The 15790-nt window shown below is 39.0% G+C and overlaps 1 protein-coding gene across 1 annotated transcript in view; it reads left to right on the top strand.

The window, feature by feature from the left end:
- poc1a (POC1 centriolar protein A) overlaps nucleotides 1-1897 on the top strand; it is a gene marked incomplete in the record, with an annotated part of 36118 nt that extends 34221 nt beyond the window's left edge. The window contains 1 exon segment of the mRNA XM_035661174.1: nucleotides 319-1897.
- Nucleotides 1898-15790: the final 13893 nt, after the last annotated feature.

The following is a 15790-nucleotide window of genomic DNA, read 5'->3' as shown; positions in this document are numbered from 1 at the left end:
TATCAAATGATAGACTTCTCGTAATTGTAATTACATTGTATTTATTGTAACAGCACTTATTTTTCACCCTCACAAGTGGAATTGGACAATAAAAGTGTGGGTTTGTCGTCCTGCCGCTTTACCCTGGTGCGATGACACGCGCCAGTGAGGCAGGGAGAGATTAATTGATTGAAGAAGGGAGCAGGTTCTTGGATTATTCTGGAGACTCGAGGATCAGTTGTGCTTAAGAGTCCAGTTCAGGGGGAAAAGTGCGGGCAACACTTTGTAATGTAGAGCGTTGTAAATGTTGTACCGGAATGTCAAGATCGGTTTTAAGTGTACATTCGGTGACACATTTACACGTTTACATTTACAAGTGTTGACCCGCACCTTTTTCCTGACTGGACTTTTAAACGCACACTGAGCCTCACTGCTCAGAGATATCAGAAGTGAAGGAGTTGAATATTAGAGAAGTTGTTCCTCTACAACAGTGCTGAGAGCGCAGTCCTTTTTCTGCTGACGAAGGATTTGCTGCTAGTCACTTTGGTGTGTGTGTGTGTGTGTGTACGTGTGCGTGCATGTGTGTAGACACATGCAAGAGGCTTTCGTACCTGCCTATGCACTGCACGTCGGGATATTTTAACTCTATTTTTGAGTGCAGGCTTGTGCTAAATGGCATCAGTAAAATGTTCTTTACAACCAAAAATGCACAGGGCACAGTGGCTGTTTGCACTCAGGTCAGTAAAAGAATTTAATTTAAAAAAGAAGCTCATTGGAAAAGTAATTAAAACAGGAACCTTTGTTAAAAGCCTGAATTTGACCTTATTCAAGACGATTGTTGCTTCAAATGCTTCATTTTTGTTCACCTGCCATCATTAGTAGAAGCACTGATGAGTTTTACTAACCAAACAGTTACTGCACAGCCAATACAGTGCCTTTTTTGTGTCTTACATGAAGAAACGTGATGTCCAGATTAGTACATTTTAAAGTCTGGTGATATTCTATATTTTTCTTACTATCAACAAATCCGGTGAAAATACCAAAAACCAACAATGAATTGGATCTCATAACTATATTGTCTATGTAGCTGAAGAATTTCCCTGTGCCATTGACCTCCATTGTTCAAATTCTTTGTTTAAAATGTCCCTTCGTTACGTCAATCATACAAATATTGCTGCCGTGAATACTTGGGATTTGATACGCCAGATTGGTATCTGCACCAAACACTGGCCTCATTAAACTGATTGGGTATTGGCCATGACATATCTGATCCACAATAAATACAGTTTCTTTGCCAGTATAATTATAAAAATGAAGCGTTTCCCACATCGGTTACATTCCTCCTGTCACGGTAGGCTGACGACTCAAGTTTTGTAGCACCACGGCAATCCTTGGCCACACAGTGACGTATACGGATTAAAAATGTTGATAAAGAGAGCGATGGCGTTGGACCTTAAATCACTCACTAGTGTAGCAAATGAGTCTTTAACAATTTTTTTATGTCCTTCTCATTGGATTGTTGATAATGACAAAAATATAAAGTAACAGCAGTCTTACACTTTAAGTTCGAATGATTGGGCTGATTGTTATTACTGCAGTTTGAAAGGGTCTTGTTCTGTCCCTTTACATCCTTTTGTCTAAAGCTTTTATACACTGAAAGTAACTTATTGTGGACCTTCTTAATAAATGTTTTCCACTCTTGTCTTTGACTTAAAATTAGTTGATAAAACCATTCCGGTTACTCTTTCACAACACTGCATATCGAGTGAAACAGGGTTTGTTTTCATAATCGTTGCCAAATGCATGATGTCACCGGTTACTTTTAAGAGACCATTTCCCTCTCTGATTGGTCCACAGAGGCCAAGCGGCTTCCAGAGAAATCATGACTTCTGTCTTTATTGTCCTCAGCAGAGACGTTAAGACCATGAGCCGTGTCATCTATCGCTCGAGGTGAAGCATTTTCAACCCTTTCCTTGCCAGATTTTGAGTGATGATTTATCATAAAAGCACGGGGGTTGGCAGCTAAATACGCCTGTCCTGCTTGTGTCCAAAATCCTTATGTTTCACCCCCCGGAGTAATTTACGTAACCTGACCACTGATGCTGGATCAGTACTTTTTATTTTTAGAAGCTTCAATGAAAATGAGCCTGAGGCTACGCTTAGACGCACGCTGCGTTTTCTCGAGGAACAAATTCATCCGAGCCATAAAAGAACTATTCATTCGTTTGACTTTTTTATTTAACTGCTAATATGTTTACATACTAAAGTAATGAATCATACTGAATCCTATTGTGGAGGTCTCTCTCAGAGAACAGTGTGGCGTCATTAAGAAGGGGAAAATATTAATGACTGTTTCTTTAAGACCCGGCTCTGCACTGATGGAAAAAGAAGAAAAACAAAACCGGAATTCTGGAGCTGTGCTGCCGGGCCCACTCTCTTCCTTCCTGTCTGGGGCCCGAGGACACACATACACAGACGCTCAAACACACACACACACACACACACACACACACACAGGCACTCATGCCAGAGAAAACGGCTCCCTTTACTATGGGCCTCAACCAGACGGCCTGCCAGGAGCTCTAGTCGAGGAGAGGAGGGGCTGAAAGAGTGGGTTCAATAACTGCGAGTCTTGATTTTGTGTGTGTGTGTGTGTGTGTGTGTGTGTGTGTGTGTGTAACGTTTTTCTTTGTGACCGAGTTTAGTTTCTAAACCTTTAGTGTGGATAATGTTCTTGCTAAACGAGGACATTTCACTTGAAATAGACATTCAAAAAGTTGTTTTGACCGTTAAGAGCTCAGTTAATCAATTAGTCGACAGAAAATTGATTGCAACTATTTTGATAATCAGTTGTTAGTAAGTAAGTAGAAACACCAATCATTCTTTGGTTCAAGTTTCTCTAATTTGATGATTTATGACTTTTCTCTGATATATTATTAAATTAATTTCTTCCGGTTTTGTACTGTTGTTCAGACAGAACACGGCATTTGAACTAATTTGATGGTGAAAGGTGTGTATGTTGCTGGTATAGTCTCGATATGACTATGAGGAGACCTTTTTCACTGTCTGTTTCTGCTGGAAATTGTGTGTGGCTCCCAAAAAAACGCACGCGGTGTGGCTGCTCTAATCTGTTAACATGGGCACTAAAATAAAAAGCAAGAAGTTCCGCCAACGGGCAGTGTGACCTGGGCTTGAAACTGGAGTCATGTATGACCAATATAGAGTGAAACTAATTTGCATGAATATGATTGATCAGTTTGCTGATGCTTTAGTGCTCTTCCTTATTTCACTAAAATTAAACTTATTTATTAGTTGCTCCTTGTATCATTGTTAATGTTTGATGAAGACTGTGGGGCACCAGAAAAGGTTTGAGAACCATTAGTTTAGGGTGAGGCTGCTTTCAGCCGTCTCGTTCATTTAAATGAGGCCAGTGCATTGACGCAGCGGGGGTGCCAATGAACTGGCATCAGACAAAATAGTTGAACCAGCTGCGTAGGCCTATAAAATATAACTGGCAGATAACTTTGCAACGCAAACTTTGTATTTCTACTGTCATCATTGTGATTGTTGTAATGAAAGATAAAATGATTGTCTTTATGATAACTCAGAGTATTATACACTTCTGTGAAATGTTTTGGCATCTAATAAAACTTGGATCTTTTACTGAAACTTTCTGGAACATATTTGATGTTTCACCAGTACCTGAAGCTACACACCCCCACCAAAGCTGCCCACTAACGGTTGGGGTTAGGGATTTAGTTGTGATGATTAAGGTTAGGGGCTTCAGGGAATGCATTATGTCAAAGAGAGAACTATAACTGTACGTGTGTGTGTGTGCGTGCGTGTACATGCATCCTAATGCTCCAGAAGTAGAGAAGCTTGAGAGCAAAGCCTCTGTAATATGCTAGCCCATGTGTGGCCCGTGTGTGTGTGTGTGTGTGTGTGTGTGTGTGTGTGTGTGTAGGAGGGGGTTGGTGATCCTATGAGGAGAACATCTGGATATGTTTTTCCTGGTGTGCTGTGGTTGCTGCCACTGCTTGCCTGAGTGTGTGTTTTAGTATTTTACTGGTTCAGTGTGTCAGTTTTTTTACTCTCCTGCTCCTCTTGGCTTTTTGTTTTCTCAAACACTCTGTCATATTTTAACAGATTTATGAGAGTGAAATGATACCTGGCCGCTCTCGCAGCCAGACTGCTGTGCCCTGTTGCAGCAGATGGAGACCGCGCTGCCATACCTAGTTTTTACTGAGGCTATGGGATGAAGAACAGCCGCTTTTCCCAAAACATCTATTGCCAGTGCGTATTCTTAGAACTGCAAGTTGTACTAGTGTGCATTATATGTTGAAATTATCGTTGTGACATTACGGTGGTCACTGCTCAAAGAGCTGAGGGGAAACGGGGGACGTTTTGCAGTTCTTGGAAAGATACGAGAGCCGTTCTGAGGATAGAAAATACACTGAACTGTTTTGAGGAACCACAGTAGAAAAAAAATTGAATAACTATGTGCAAGACTTTCCAGTGAGTCACAGCAGGTGCACTATAAGTTCTTGCAAGCCCAAAGAGATGTTCATATATACAGACAGAGCCATATACACGGGGCAGACAAAATAATGTAAATGCCCACTGAAAAAAGTGTGCCTACAGTTAATCACATTACAAATATAGCTACCAAAGCGGCTCATATTACTGTGAATGTTATAAAATATCTGATGGTGATCGGCACATATGTGAGCTTTTAAAGCAACATGAACTAACAAATATAAAGCATCGATTAAGCCACATCATTTGTGTCCAACTGCAGGTGCATTGTTGTTTTGTTTTTCATATTTCAAGGGAGTTGTATAAATCAAACCATCACAGCATCCTATATGTAGGTGACAAATCCTGGTAATTTACCACAAAATACCTCATAAGTAGCCTGTAATTGCCTATAAAGTTAAAAAACAACAACAACTAAATAAATATTCTGCTTTTTTGGTGAATCATATGGTTTCCTTGTGGCCCTGGGTTGTAGCAGGCTCTATCATGATGCATCAGGATCTGGGTGGCTAGGTCCTAGTGTTTACATTATTTTGTCTTTCACCTGTATGTAGCTAACAAATGTTAACTTTGGGTGTAATCAGCCACAGTTGAACATATGGATGTGTGTGTGTGTGTATAGAGAAAAAATGTAAGTCACATTAACGATATAAAAGAGTCGTATGTACGGTTGTGGAACTTTACAGAAAGTCCTTTACGGTCGTTTTGTCACGTTTGAAAGAGGAGAAACTTGTTTGAGCCTTCAGTACCGCCGCCATGTCTTCTCTGACCATTGCTGGATTTGGCAAATCTCCCCAGTGCCTCATTTCCTGCTTCACCCCTCCTCCCCCCGCTTGTCCCCCCTTTTTCTCCCCTCTTCGCCTCCTACTCCTTTCCCCTCTGAGACTGAGCAGTGCTTGTCGGCAGTCGCTGAGGTTTTGGCGTTCTGCTCCTCCAACCCACGCTTCGGCTTCTGCTCCAAAACCATCTTTTTTCCATTCGTTCCCAATGGGAGTGAATGGACGTAGGGAGTGAGGTTTAATTTTTTTTTCTTATGTAGAAAAATGATACAACAGTAAAAAGGGTTTTTAATCTTGTTGACAGCCTAGCCTGAAACGGCACTCTGAAAAAGAAAAAACCTGCCATTTAACACATCTATGATTCATATTTACTAAATATATAGTTAATGCCACTTCAGCTCTGAGAAGCTCTTACAGTCGAATACGAACCTACAGTGTCTGTAGCGTAATCTAAATTCTCCAATGTCAGCTCTAAATCACACATGACCTGTGGTGCCACTGCTCAGGTAACGCTTCAAGGTGTGTAAATGTGTGCTGAGAGTTTAACATTGATGACCTACTTTACAACGGGCCAACCCATAAAACAAACTTGGTGATAACTCGGGAGAACACCCGTCCCCCTTCTCAGAGCCTCACCTCACCTTAAAATCACCTTTCTCACTTAAAGGTCGACTGTTCTGACACACAGCCGTGATTTAAGGATACCTCTCAACATAAATGTAGCTTTGACATGTTTCTGAAGGAAGGGGTGTGCATTAGGGTTGCAATTAGGGATATTTTGATATTTCTGTATATTTTTAAGCAAATACTGTACGTGTTGAATAGTTGAATAGTTCCAGTTCCAGCAGGATTTTGGGTCGTTGGCTGGACAACACATGCAGTTTGAAGACATCACCTTGGACTGGGCATTTTTACAATTTTTTGACATTTTATGGACCAAACCCTTATAGATAAATCAAGAAAATAAGATGAATTGATAATGAATATAATTGTTCATTGAAGCCCTAAAAGTGACATTAACCTAGTTACACTCAACTACATCAATCATAAACATCTGTAAAATTTGATTCACGTTCAGATAACTTTCCACACCATAAGACTCCTAAGACTTTTTACACTTTATATCACTTTTCGTGACTTGTTAAAGTAATTTCCTGCTGGAGCTGTATAATCATGGACAGTATGCCAACTCACATCCAAACTGATTCACAAACTGACTCACATATGGCAATTATATCCATGAATCTTGGCATTCATATCTTTTCTCGTATTTATGAAACAGCAGTAGTTATGAGGTCACTTGTATATGCTTTAAAATTGCTGGATTAATGTCGTGTTGATGTTGCTGTGAGTCAACTCCTGCCGGTCTCGGACAAGCTGAAACAGGAGGAAAGTGAAACTGTCCATGAGATAGAACAGATCGTTAGGGTTATTTGGCCACCTTTGACCACCTTATGGCCCTGCTTTTCAGCTGTCATAGTAATATAACGAGGTGAGGCTGTGTAAGAGAGAGAGAGAGAGGTGAGAACTGAGTGCACACACGATGAGTCACCTCAGGGTTTTTACAATCTTGCCTACGTAGGTACAGTGTGTTTGCGCTGCAGGTTGATTAGATACAGTAGGCAGGGCCATGATTACAGGTGGTTTAAAAAAAGATTTAAATGTTCAAATAAAGAGCCAAACTGCATTAATGTTGCTTTTGTCATATTAGTTTAGCGATTTGTTAAATACTTACTCAAACTGGAAACAAAACTAGTCAAATGTGTTTTCAGGATCTGCTCCAAACTTAGAGAGCAGCAGAGCAATTTGGTTGGGTGACTCAGTTTTAGGGTGGATTTCTACCGTTAACTCTTTGACGGACCTGCTTCGGTAAGGTTGCCAGGCTTTTCATTCATTACTTCAGCCCTCCTTAAGTGTCGATTCAATCAAAGAGGTGCTGATACAAACCCTGATCTCTAACCTTGCTGTGACAGCCTTGCAAAAAATGCCCTCTTGGATGCCCCTATGGTAGATAAAACATAATGAACAGGCCTTAGGGTGCTAATCCTAACCCTGACTAAGCTGTTTCACCATAAATGCATGTGATAAACAACCAACAACTTTATTAGGTACGTCCCACCCCACAATCCCAACCCCCTCCAACTAATAACAATAATCATAATGATAATAACAATAATAAAACAAAGAGTAGTGTAGTGTGTTAGCATTTTGTAATTGGCACTGAACACAAAGTACAGCTGAGGCTAATGGGAATGTCATGAACCAAAAGTGTAATGAAAATCCAAATACCATTATTTCAGTCTGAAACAAAGGGGTGAACCGGAGTGGCAAAAACTGTAACCAAACCATGATCTGTCTGTAACTTCAACTGAAAGCCACAGCAAGGACACGTGGGACCTACCTAGCCTGGAATACCTGGAAGTCCTGTTCTTTGTCAGCCCAACCATCCACTCTGACCTGCTCCATCTGACTTCTCTGAAGTGTAAAGTCCTCAGTGGGCCTCACACAAAGTGCTTATCAGATCATCAAACAGTCTCTGAGACTAAGATTTACTGCGGCTCACCCAGATAGATAACATTTTTTGATTTAGATGTGGCTGTAAGAACCAGTTCATTTTAGGTACTGAGACCTTAAAGCTGTCACACTTTCAAGATTGGACCAAAAACACTGACAGGATCAGGCAGGATTTATCATTTCCTCCAAAACATATTTGGCAGATCAGCCAATTATCAGCATATAAGTGTGATTTTAAGGATAAAGGGTTGGAAGTGAAAACCCTCACAATCAATAATGTTTAATTAAATTGTTTTTTTCTCCCATGATTCCTGCTAGACTCAAGAGATTTAATTGAAATATATATAAACTTATTTCCATTATTGTCACTCAGACTCTTTAAATCCATTCTCCATAATTGTCCTATGTGTTATGTCAGACTCTCTCTATCTTTCTTTGTTGTTCTAGTTTGGTCTTTAATAATTAAATTAACTGAGGGACTTCTCTGTGGCTCAGAGACTTCTCAGAGTTCACAACATAAGCACGCGTTTACCACTCTTCAATAGACACACACCATATACAACATACACTTAAATACACACACAGCCAACACTTGGACTATCTCTTAGATTCCTGAAAAATTCATAGCCGTCAGTGTTCACACACTTCCACTGAAGACATCAGCATTAACACTGGCCTCATTTTTACTCCAGTTCACTCGACAGTCTCATCCCAGATGATATGAGGCAGCTGCATTCAAGAAAGCATTCAGGTGTTTTATTACATTTGTCCAGGGTGAAGCATCAGTCAGGCACCATAGCTGTGTCTGGTTGTTGGGGGGCCGGTAGCTACACGTACCTGTCAAATTATTTCCTCACACGAGCCTCACCTTTGATAACAATCATGCTTCCTACATATTTGTAAGATTCCAAAATGTGTAGGCTGCAATGGCTTTTTTTAAATCATAAATTAATGGGTTTTTTTTTATTTTGTTTGTTTGATCAGTTAATTCATTTGTCCATAAAATGTAAGAAAACCATGAGACATAAATATTCTTACAGCATAATGTTGACAGATTTTGTCCAACCAGTCCAAAACTCAAAGATATCCAACATACAATAAAGTAACACCAGCAAATCTGCATATTTGCTTTAACCAGTAAATAATTGTATTTTTCCTAGATTACTAAATTAAAACAATTAATTTTCTGTCATTTGAATAATCAATTAATTGTTAAAAACAAAAAGTTACTGGAAACTGTAACTAGTTTAGTCTTCTCTAACTGTAACTGATTAGATTTTTGTCTGAGTTGGTAAAACCGATCCAAACTTCAGCTGTTTCAAGATCTAATACTGCCAATGTGCACATACTGCACATTTTTGCCTCTCTACAGTAACTGCATGTACGTTTTGGGTTAGATTGTAACAGTTACTTTTAAGGCACATATGGGACGGCCTCTTAACTATATATCTGACCTGCTGACCCCAAACAAGCCGGAGTTTAAACAGGGTCTTTGTAGTCTGGGCTCCTCAACTCTGGCACCACCTGTGCCTAACCCACCATTACTGTAGAATAATCCCTAAAAAATAATTATAATGGAATTAAAAATTGTATATAGCATTGTTCTTTTTGACAAAGTGCTTTACAGGGAATACAACCATACAACTACAAGCTAAAGATCATTGTTCTGGAAAGCATACCAATCTTTGCGCCTGCATATGTTAGCGATTAATGAATAGATACAAATCACAGAGCAACTGAACAGAGACAGACAGAATGCCTTGATACATTTTCCAGGCCTGTTTTTATGTGTTGGCGACCTGCGTGTTTGGGGGCAAAGGAAACAGCAGAGGAAATGCCAGCATTAGCGTGGGAGAGGGGTGGCCACCTCACTCCATCACTGAGGTTAGTGGGTTTAAACCACAGTCTGCCTTAAAGAGACCTCATACAGAAAACGTGAAACAGAGTTTAATGCCAGGTTGGTATTTTCCTAGTTCTCTTTAGGAAGAAAGAGGCTTCATTTATATCATTATCATGATGTATATGAAGCATATTTGGATAATATTAATAATAATAATAGACAGGGTAAGAAATACAATTATTTTATTCATGACATAGGTTGCTACAAATGCTGCGTAATCAGGATGAGTTTGAACTACCAATGTTGTCAGGCACAGTTCAGTCTTGTGAACATTAAACATTAAATCTCTGCATAAGCTTGAATCAAGAACATTTTAATCTGTGAAAAAGGGTTTTGGAGCTGTTCCATTGACAATGAATGGGAGACTTTTCTGAATACTGGATACAACCCAGGGTGATTTTCCAGGGATATGCGTAGATTTTCTACTTGAGAAATTTTAAGTGTAATGCTGTTCATTGGTAAGACGAGTCCAGACGAGTCCACAGATATCAGATTAATCTCCCTGTTGCGATGAAAATTTTACTGGCCTTTTTGTTTCTGTTCAACAGAAGAGAAAACTTCAGTATGTTATAATAAATATTAGTTAATTATATACAATACTGAATTTCCTCTTCTGTTTTGTGTCTCTGTTTGTGTTGACTTTTTTTTTACCAGTAAGTTAAACGCCCAAAAAACACTGCACTCATGTGCTATTTTTTCCATTTTAATAACAGCAGGTAAGGCGCATGAACAAGGCTCGTTGTTAATGACGTACCTTATCAAAACGAATGAAAACAACATGGTACCGAATGACATCGGCACCAGCTGATGTGATCACTGCTGTTCGCTCTTGCGGTCAATGCTGGTTTCTCTGCAAAGGAGATCCTTCGTCAGGTTGGGAAGAATTGATTCCCGGTACTTGCGGTACTGTAGAAAAACAAGTACCATCACGTTTTCGCAACTTTGTACCGAAGTATCGGTTCTCGTGACATCCCTACCACTAATATTCAAAATCTCACCTCAGATGTTCTCAGAAGCAAACTTAGTGTTGAATTAACAAGCTGTAAAATGGACATGTGAAGAACACTTCAGGGAATTTAATCGTTCTTGGCAAAAAGCGAATTTGTCTATTGGGACAGTATTTGGGCCGCAGCAGATTTTCACAAGGACACAAACAAAAAAGAACCCAGATGGAGAAAGACCTTGTGTCTAAGCTCCAAGCATCTGGTTAGATGAGTCCCATGGCAGTGGTCACTGACACCTGTGTTATTCACAAGTGTAGGCATTCAATGGTAATTGACGAATCTAGAAAATGTGACGTGTTGCCTCTGTGGGATGTTAGCAGAAAACACTACATGCCATGTACACTAAATTTTTCAATCAGCAGTTTCCACACTCAGTGATGTGTTCAAAACCACATTATATAAACGAAGTCTGACTAGCATTAGCTGTCTGTCGTAGGAGTCAAGCTGTGGTAACTGCAGACCAAACAAAGTAATGAGTTGTCATGTGGTCAGATGGGACTATAAGCTAATGTTAGCCGTGGCCGACATTGTCAGTCGGTACCTTAATTTTAGTTGAGATACAGAAGATCCAACAGTCTGAGAAATTAGTCATTTTTAAGAAGTTTCTCAGGATGGAGTTTCACTTCAGGTGCAGTTTAGGAGGATGTATAATTGTGTCACTTCTTCCTGCAGGACAAAAACTGTTCCTAATCTGTTTTGTTTGTCTAAATCCCAGCAAAAAAAACAAAAAAGACTTCACCTCCCAAAAAATCTTCACATAATAAGATTTATCTTTGTCCTTGTTTTTTAGTTCTGCTCAGATTTGTGTAATATTTTTGGTATGTGGCTTTTCATTCAGACAAACAAGGTTTCATTCAGAGGGGGGGCTCAGTTCCAGTTTTGGATTTACCAATGGGACTATGGGACCATGCGCTCATCTCAACACCGTGCCTCAGAAAATTACGTTACCATTCTGGAGTATAAAGTTAAGATGGAATTAAGGGCTCTTCCATCTGGCAGAAAGATATTTTTTTTTCCATCAATGAAGGATGACTCTCTGTGTCAACAGTGAATAGATTCATATTGCATATATTGCTTTTTCTGTTTGAATAGGTTATACTGTATGGTCATATTTCTTTGTGTGGCTGTTCTTCATATTCCATTTCAACATGAGAATAATAAACCTGATTAAAACCCTCAATGGCAGTGGTATATGGAGGAGGGTAATTTTCTAAAAACTTGACGATGTTGACACAGTCTAGAGGCATTGTGAAACAGGAAATGTGTGTACACAGACAATCTGAAAGCTTCTGTACTTTCCAAAATGGCAGTTTAAAGGCTGTTGAAGCATGTATGAGCAAGCAGGCTCACAATGGTGGGTAAAGCTGCTGATGAGTTCATATCTTTTGTTGTCCACATTGTGGTGAATATGTCCTAATCTTTCCATAAGCTGATTTGTTTTGTTCTGTTTTTATAACTTATCCCGCTTCCTACTGTGCATCCAACATTTATGAAGAAATAGTTTGAGACTCGCATTTTCTTTTTCACCAGATTGAGAACAGTTATTTCTCTGCTGTTTTCATGTGTTCTTTTTACTGATTTGAGGGCGGGGGTCAGTAAAAAAAAAAATGATGTCATATACCTCTGGGCACCAATCAGCACTTAACAATATCTTAATTAAAATCAGAGGACAGTTGTGGGGTTACATGCTTTGTTTCCACTGTCAAACCAATCTGAACCACACCCAAACCAGTCCTGATGAAGCAGATTAGCTCAGATTTAAAGCATTAAACCCTCAGTAAAAAAATAAAGAAACACATGGAACCTCATTAATGAATTGTTGAATACGAAAAAAGGCCTCCACACTCCATCTCAATAATCCGATGGTAAATTTCACTAATCTTTCTGATATAACAAATGGGTTCAATGATTTTTTTCATAAATGTTGGTCCTGCTGTGGCTAATAATATGAAATACACTGATTAATCCCGCCTTGTAAATATCAAGGAGCAGTATCCTTGTATAAGTATGTTTGACCTCCTACATCGAAAGAAGTGCTCGTTGCTATTCTGGTAATGAAAGAATCCGCTGCAAGGCATGATGAAATAAGGTCTAGTCTTATAAAGGTAGGTATTTTTCTCTGTTGTTGACCTCCTCACCATGTTATAACTTTAATCTTCAAAACAGGTGTTCTCAAACAGTGCTCTTAAAGTAGCTATAGTCGTACCACTGTTCAAATCAGGTGATTCCAGCATGTTTACTAATTATCATCAAGGAATAATGCATGACAAAATGTCAAAACCTGGCGCCTACATAACTTACAATTTAATTCAACCTCTGATAGTTCAGTTAGAGATTCTGTTATGTTACAGTAGTAGCAGCTTTGAACCTATGAATGTATTAAGAGAGCTTTGTTTCAGTGGCCGCATGCTGTACTACAATGAAAAAGGCCTTTTCCCCCACAATTATAAAAAAGAGTTCCGTAAAGACTATAGAAGGGACAACTCAAACTTCATCGACATCAATTATTACTCTTTGTATTTTTAATCCATGAAGATTTTATATTTGTACATTTTTCCCAGAGACTAAAAAAAGCTATTTTTATTTGCATGATGTCATTCCAATGTAAAGTCTAGCAACATCACTTGAGCCAGTGTATCAGACTTCACGCAGCTCCCTCTGGAGCCACAAACGACTTTTTACAGCTTTTTTTTTCCGTATGCATTCCCCAAGACCTGCAAACAGATTTGAATGTGTAAAATTGGTGAAGTTCCCCTTTAAGGACCCTTTTACGCTGTGTGATTTTGGACTGTCACAGACGAAAAGTTGACAATCGTGAGAGAAGCGTGGTGAAATGTGGCGTTGCCAATCAAAAGCGGTGGTCTTAGATCATACTGTGAGACACTGAATGCTGATCTAGACAGTGTAACAACGACGCTCATTTACAAATCAACCAATCGGAATAAAACATGAAATTATGCAAAATACATGGCGAGGTGACATAATGCTAATACTACTCATGATTGTATGAATGATGATGTTTTGTTTACTACTGGAGAGCAGTTTGTAGACACACACACAGAGTGGCTACACACTCTCTAAGAGAGCCTGTTGTTGTCGACGGAGGGAGTGGAAACACAAGAGCCCTAAAGTTTGTGTGTGTGTCTGTTTGTGTACTTGTGTGTATGCATGTATGTATGTGTCTGTGTTTTTTTAGTGAGTGTGTGTTTGTGTGTAAGTCACTTGCGAGGATAAAGAGCCATTGTCTGCAGCTGGTGCATCCCCCACTCCTCCTCTCTGCAGCTGTGAGGAAATCAAACGCTCCTCTTTTCCCCTTCTCTGCTTCTGTCACAACCTGCTGATGCCTTATTAGGTCATTCATGGTGAAACGTAGTGATGACCCAGTGATGGTTTGTGTAGTGTAGCAGGTACACCAGCTCCATTGAGTTGTTACAAATAGGGAAAAAAAGAGAAAAAAGCCGGATGAGGAAGAATAAAACTAACTTTATTAATACAACAACTTTCAAATGACAAAAACTCACCTTTTTAAAATTGCTTTTAATGTTTAGCTTAGTCTGATGTGTTTTTAGTGTTTTACTATTTGATGTTGTTTTGCTGCTTTTATGTATTGTATTGCCTTTGAATTATTAGAAAAGCGCTTATAAGAATAAAATTATTTTATTTTATTATTAAAATAGAGTTTACAAAGTGTTGAATGCTGCCTGAGAAAGAAACCACATTTTTTCTAATCATGAATTTACATTGAATATAACATGGAAATAAAAAGTATTTGGAGCTTGGATCAAACATAAATCATCCAGTACAAAGATAAAAAACTGCTTTCGAAAGTTCTCATTCTTTGATAAAAAGTTAAAGGTACAATCCTGGTGTAACAATTGGGTTACGTTGACCGTAACCAAGGGTGCATTTTAGCCAAGAAACATCCAATCACCAAAGCTAAAATTAAATTTAATGTGTTTCTAACGTCTCACCTGCAACGCCGAACCATTTTGAACTAGGCAAAGGCTCTGTTTGCGCCTCCCGGCCCTGGCCTCCTTCCAATTTGTATTGTAGTATTTTGGAGCTGTCCACCGTGAACAAAATAAAAAGTCCAAACATAAATTTTTCTCAACACAAAGTTATAATATATAATAAATTAATAGGACCGATGCAGGATATATGACATCTAGCAGGTGTAAGTTGTAGACTGTAGCCCCCCCTGCTTCAGCCTCCCCTTCCAAACGTGAAGAAGAATCTATGGTGGCTGCGAAATACACAAAAAATGTGAACGGCCCTATCTACAGTAGAGACAGTGTTTGGTTTGTCCTTCTGGCTACTGTAGATAACCATAGCGTACGACATGGGCGGCCTCCATGGAAGGCGACCTGCAGCTATCTGTATAGGATGAAACGGCTCATTCTACAAGGCCTATATTCAGAGTCATTATCTCTAATGAAAGAAATTATATTTCTATTTCTGCCTATTGATCCTCCTAAAATGTTACACATTGGACATTTGAAACAAATTTAATTTACATAAATCAACCACACATAACCACATAAACTAAGGATATTGTAGTCTTACCACAGGGGCCATTTAGTAGCTTCTTGAGCTTTATGCATACACACGATTTTCATCAGCAGATGGTATTTGCCCAGCTGTCATGGAACTAGAAAATGATCAAATGTCGATTTTTTTTTGAGAGCTTAATTACATGTTTGCTCAAACATTGAGATTAAAAATGAATTCTTGACTCTTGAAACTTTCATTTTTAAAATAATCTCACCACAAGATCCATTTAGTACAATAGGATGTGACTAAACTGTCTGTCCAGGGGCCATTTCTGGCCTTCTATCCCCGCCTATCTCCGGCCTGTGACATAATGACAAAAATATAATATAATTGGTCCACAAGATGATTAATAAACTAATAATAAACTACTCCTTCATATACATTTGAATAAAAAATCTATTTAGTTTGTTGGAAAATAATTGTGAAGGTCAAAGGTGCCCATAAATGTATTCAAAGGGTTGATAAAAACAGAGCAGTTTGTTTGGCTGCAAACAACAAAATATGACAAAATTATGATATAAAAATGT

This window comes from Morone saxatilis, unplaced genomic scaffold, assembly GCF_004916995.1.
Source record: "Morone saxatilis isolate NCDOM2014 unplaced genomic scaffold, NCSU_SB_2.0 Contig18, whole genome shotgun sequence".
Lineage (NCBI taxonomy): Eukaryota > Metazoa > Chordata > Actinopteri > Moronidae > Morone > Morone saxatilis.
Note: the sequence above shows the minus strand (reverse complement) of the source record. Positions and strands in the feature narration are given on the sequence as shown.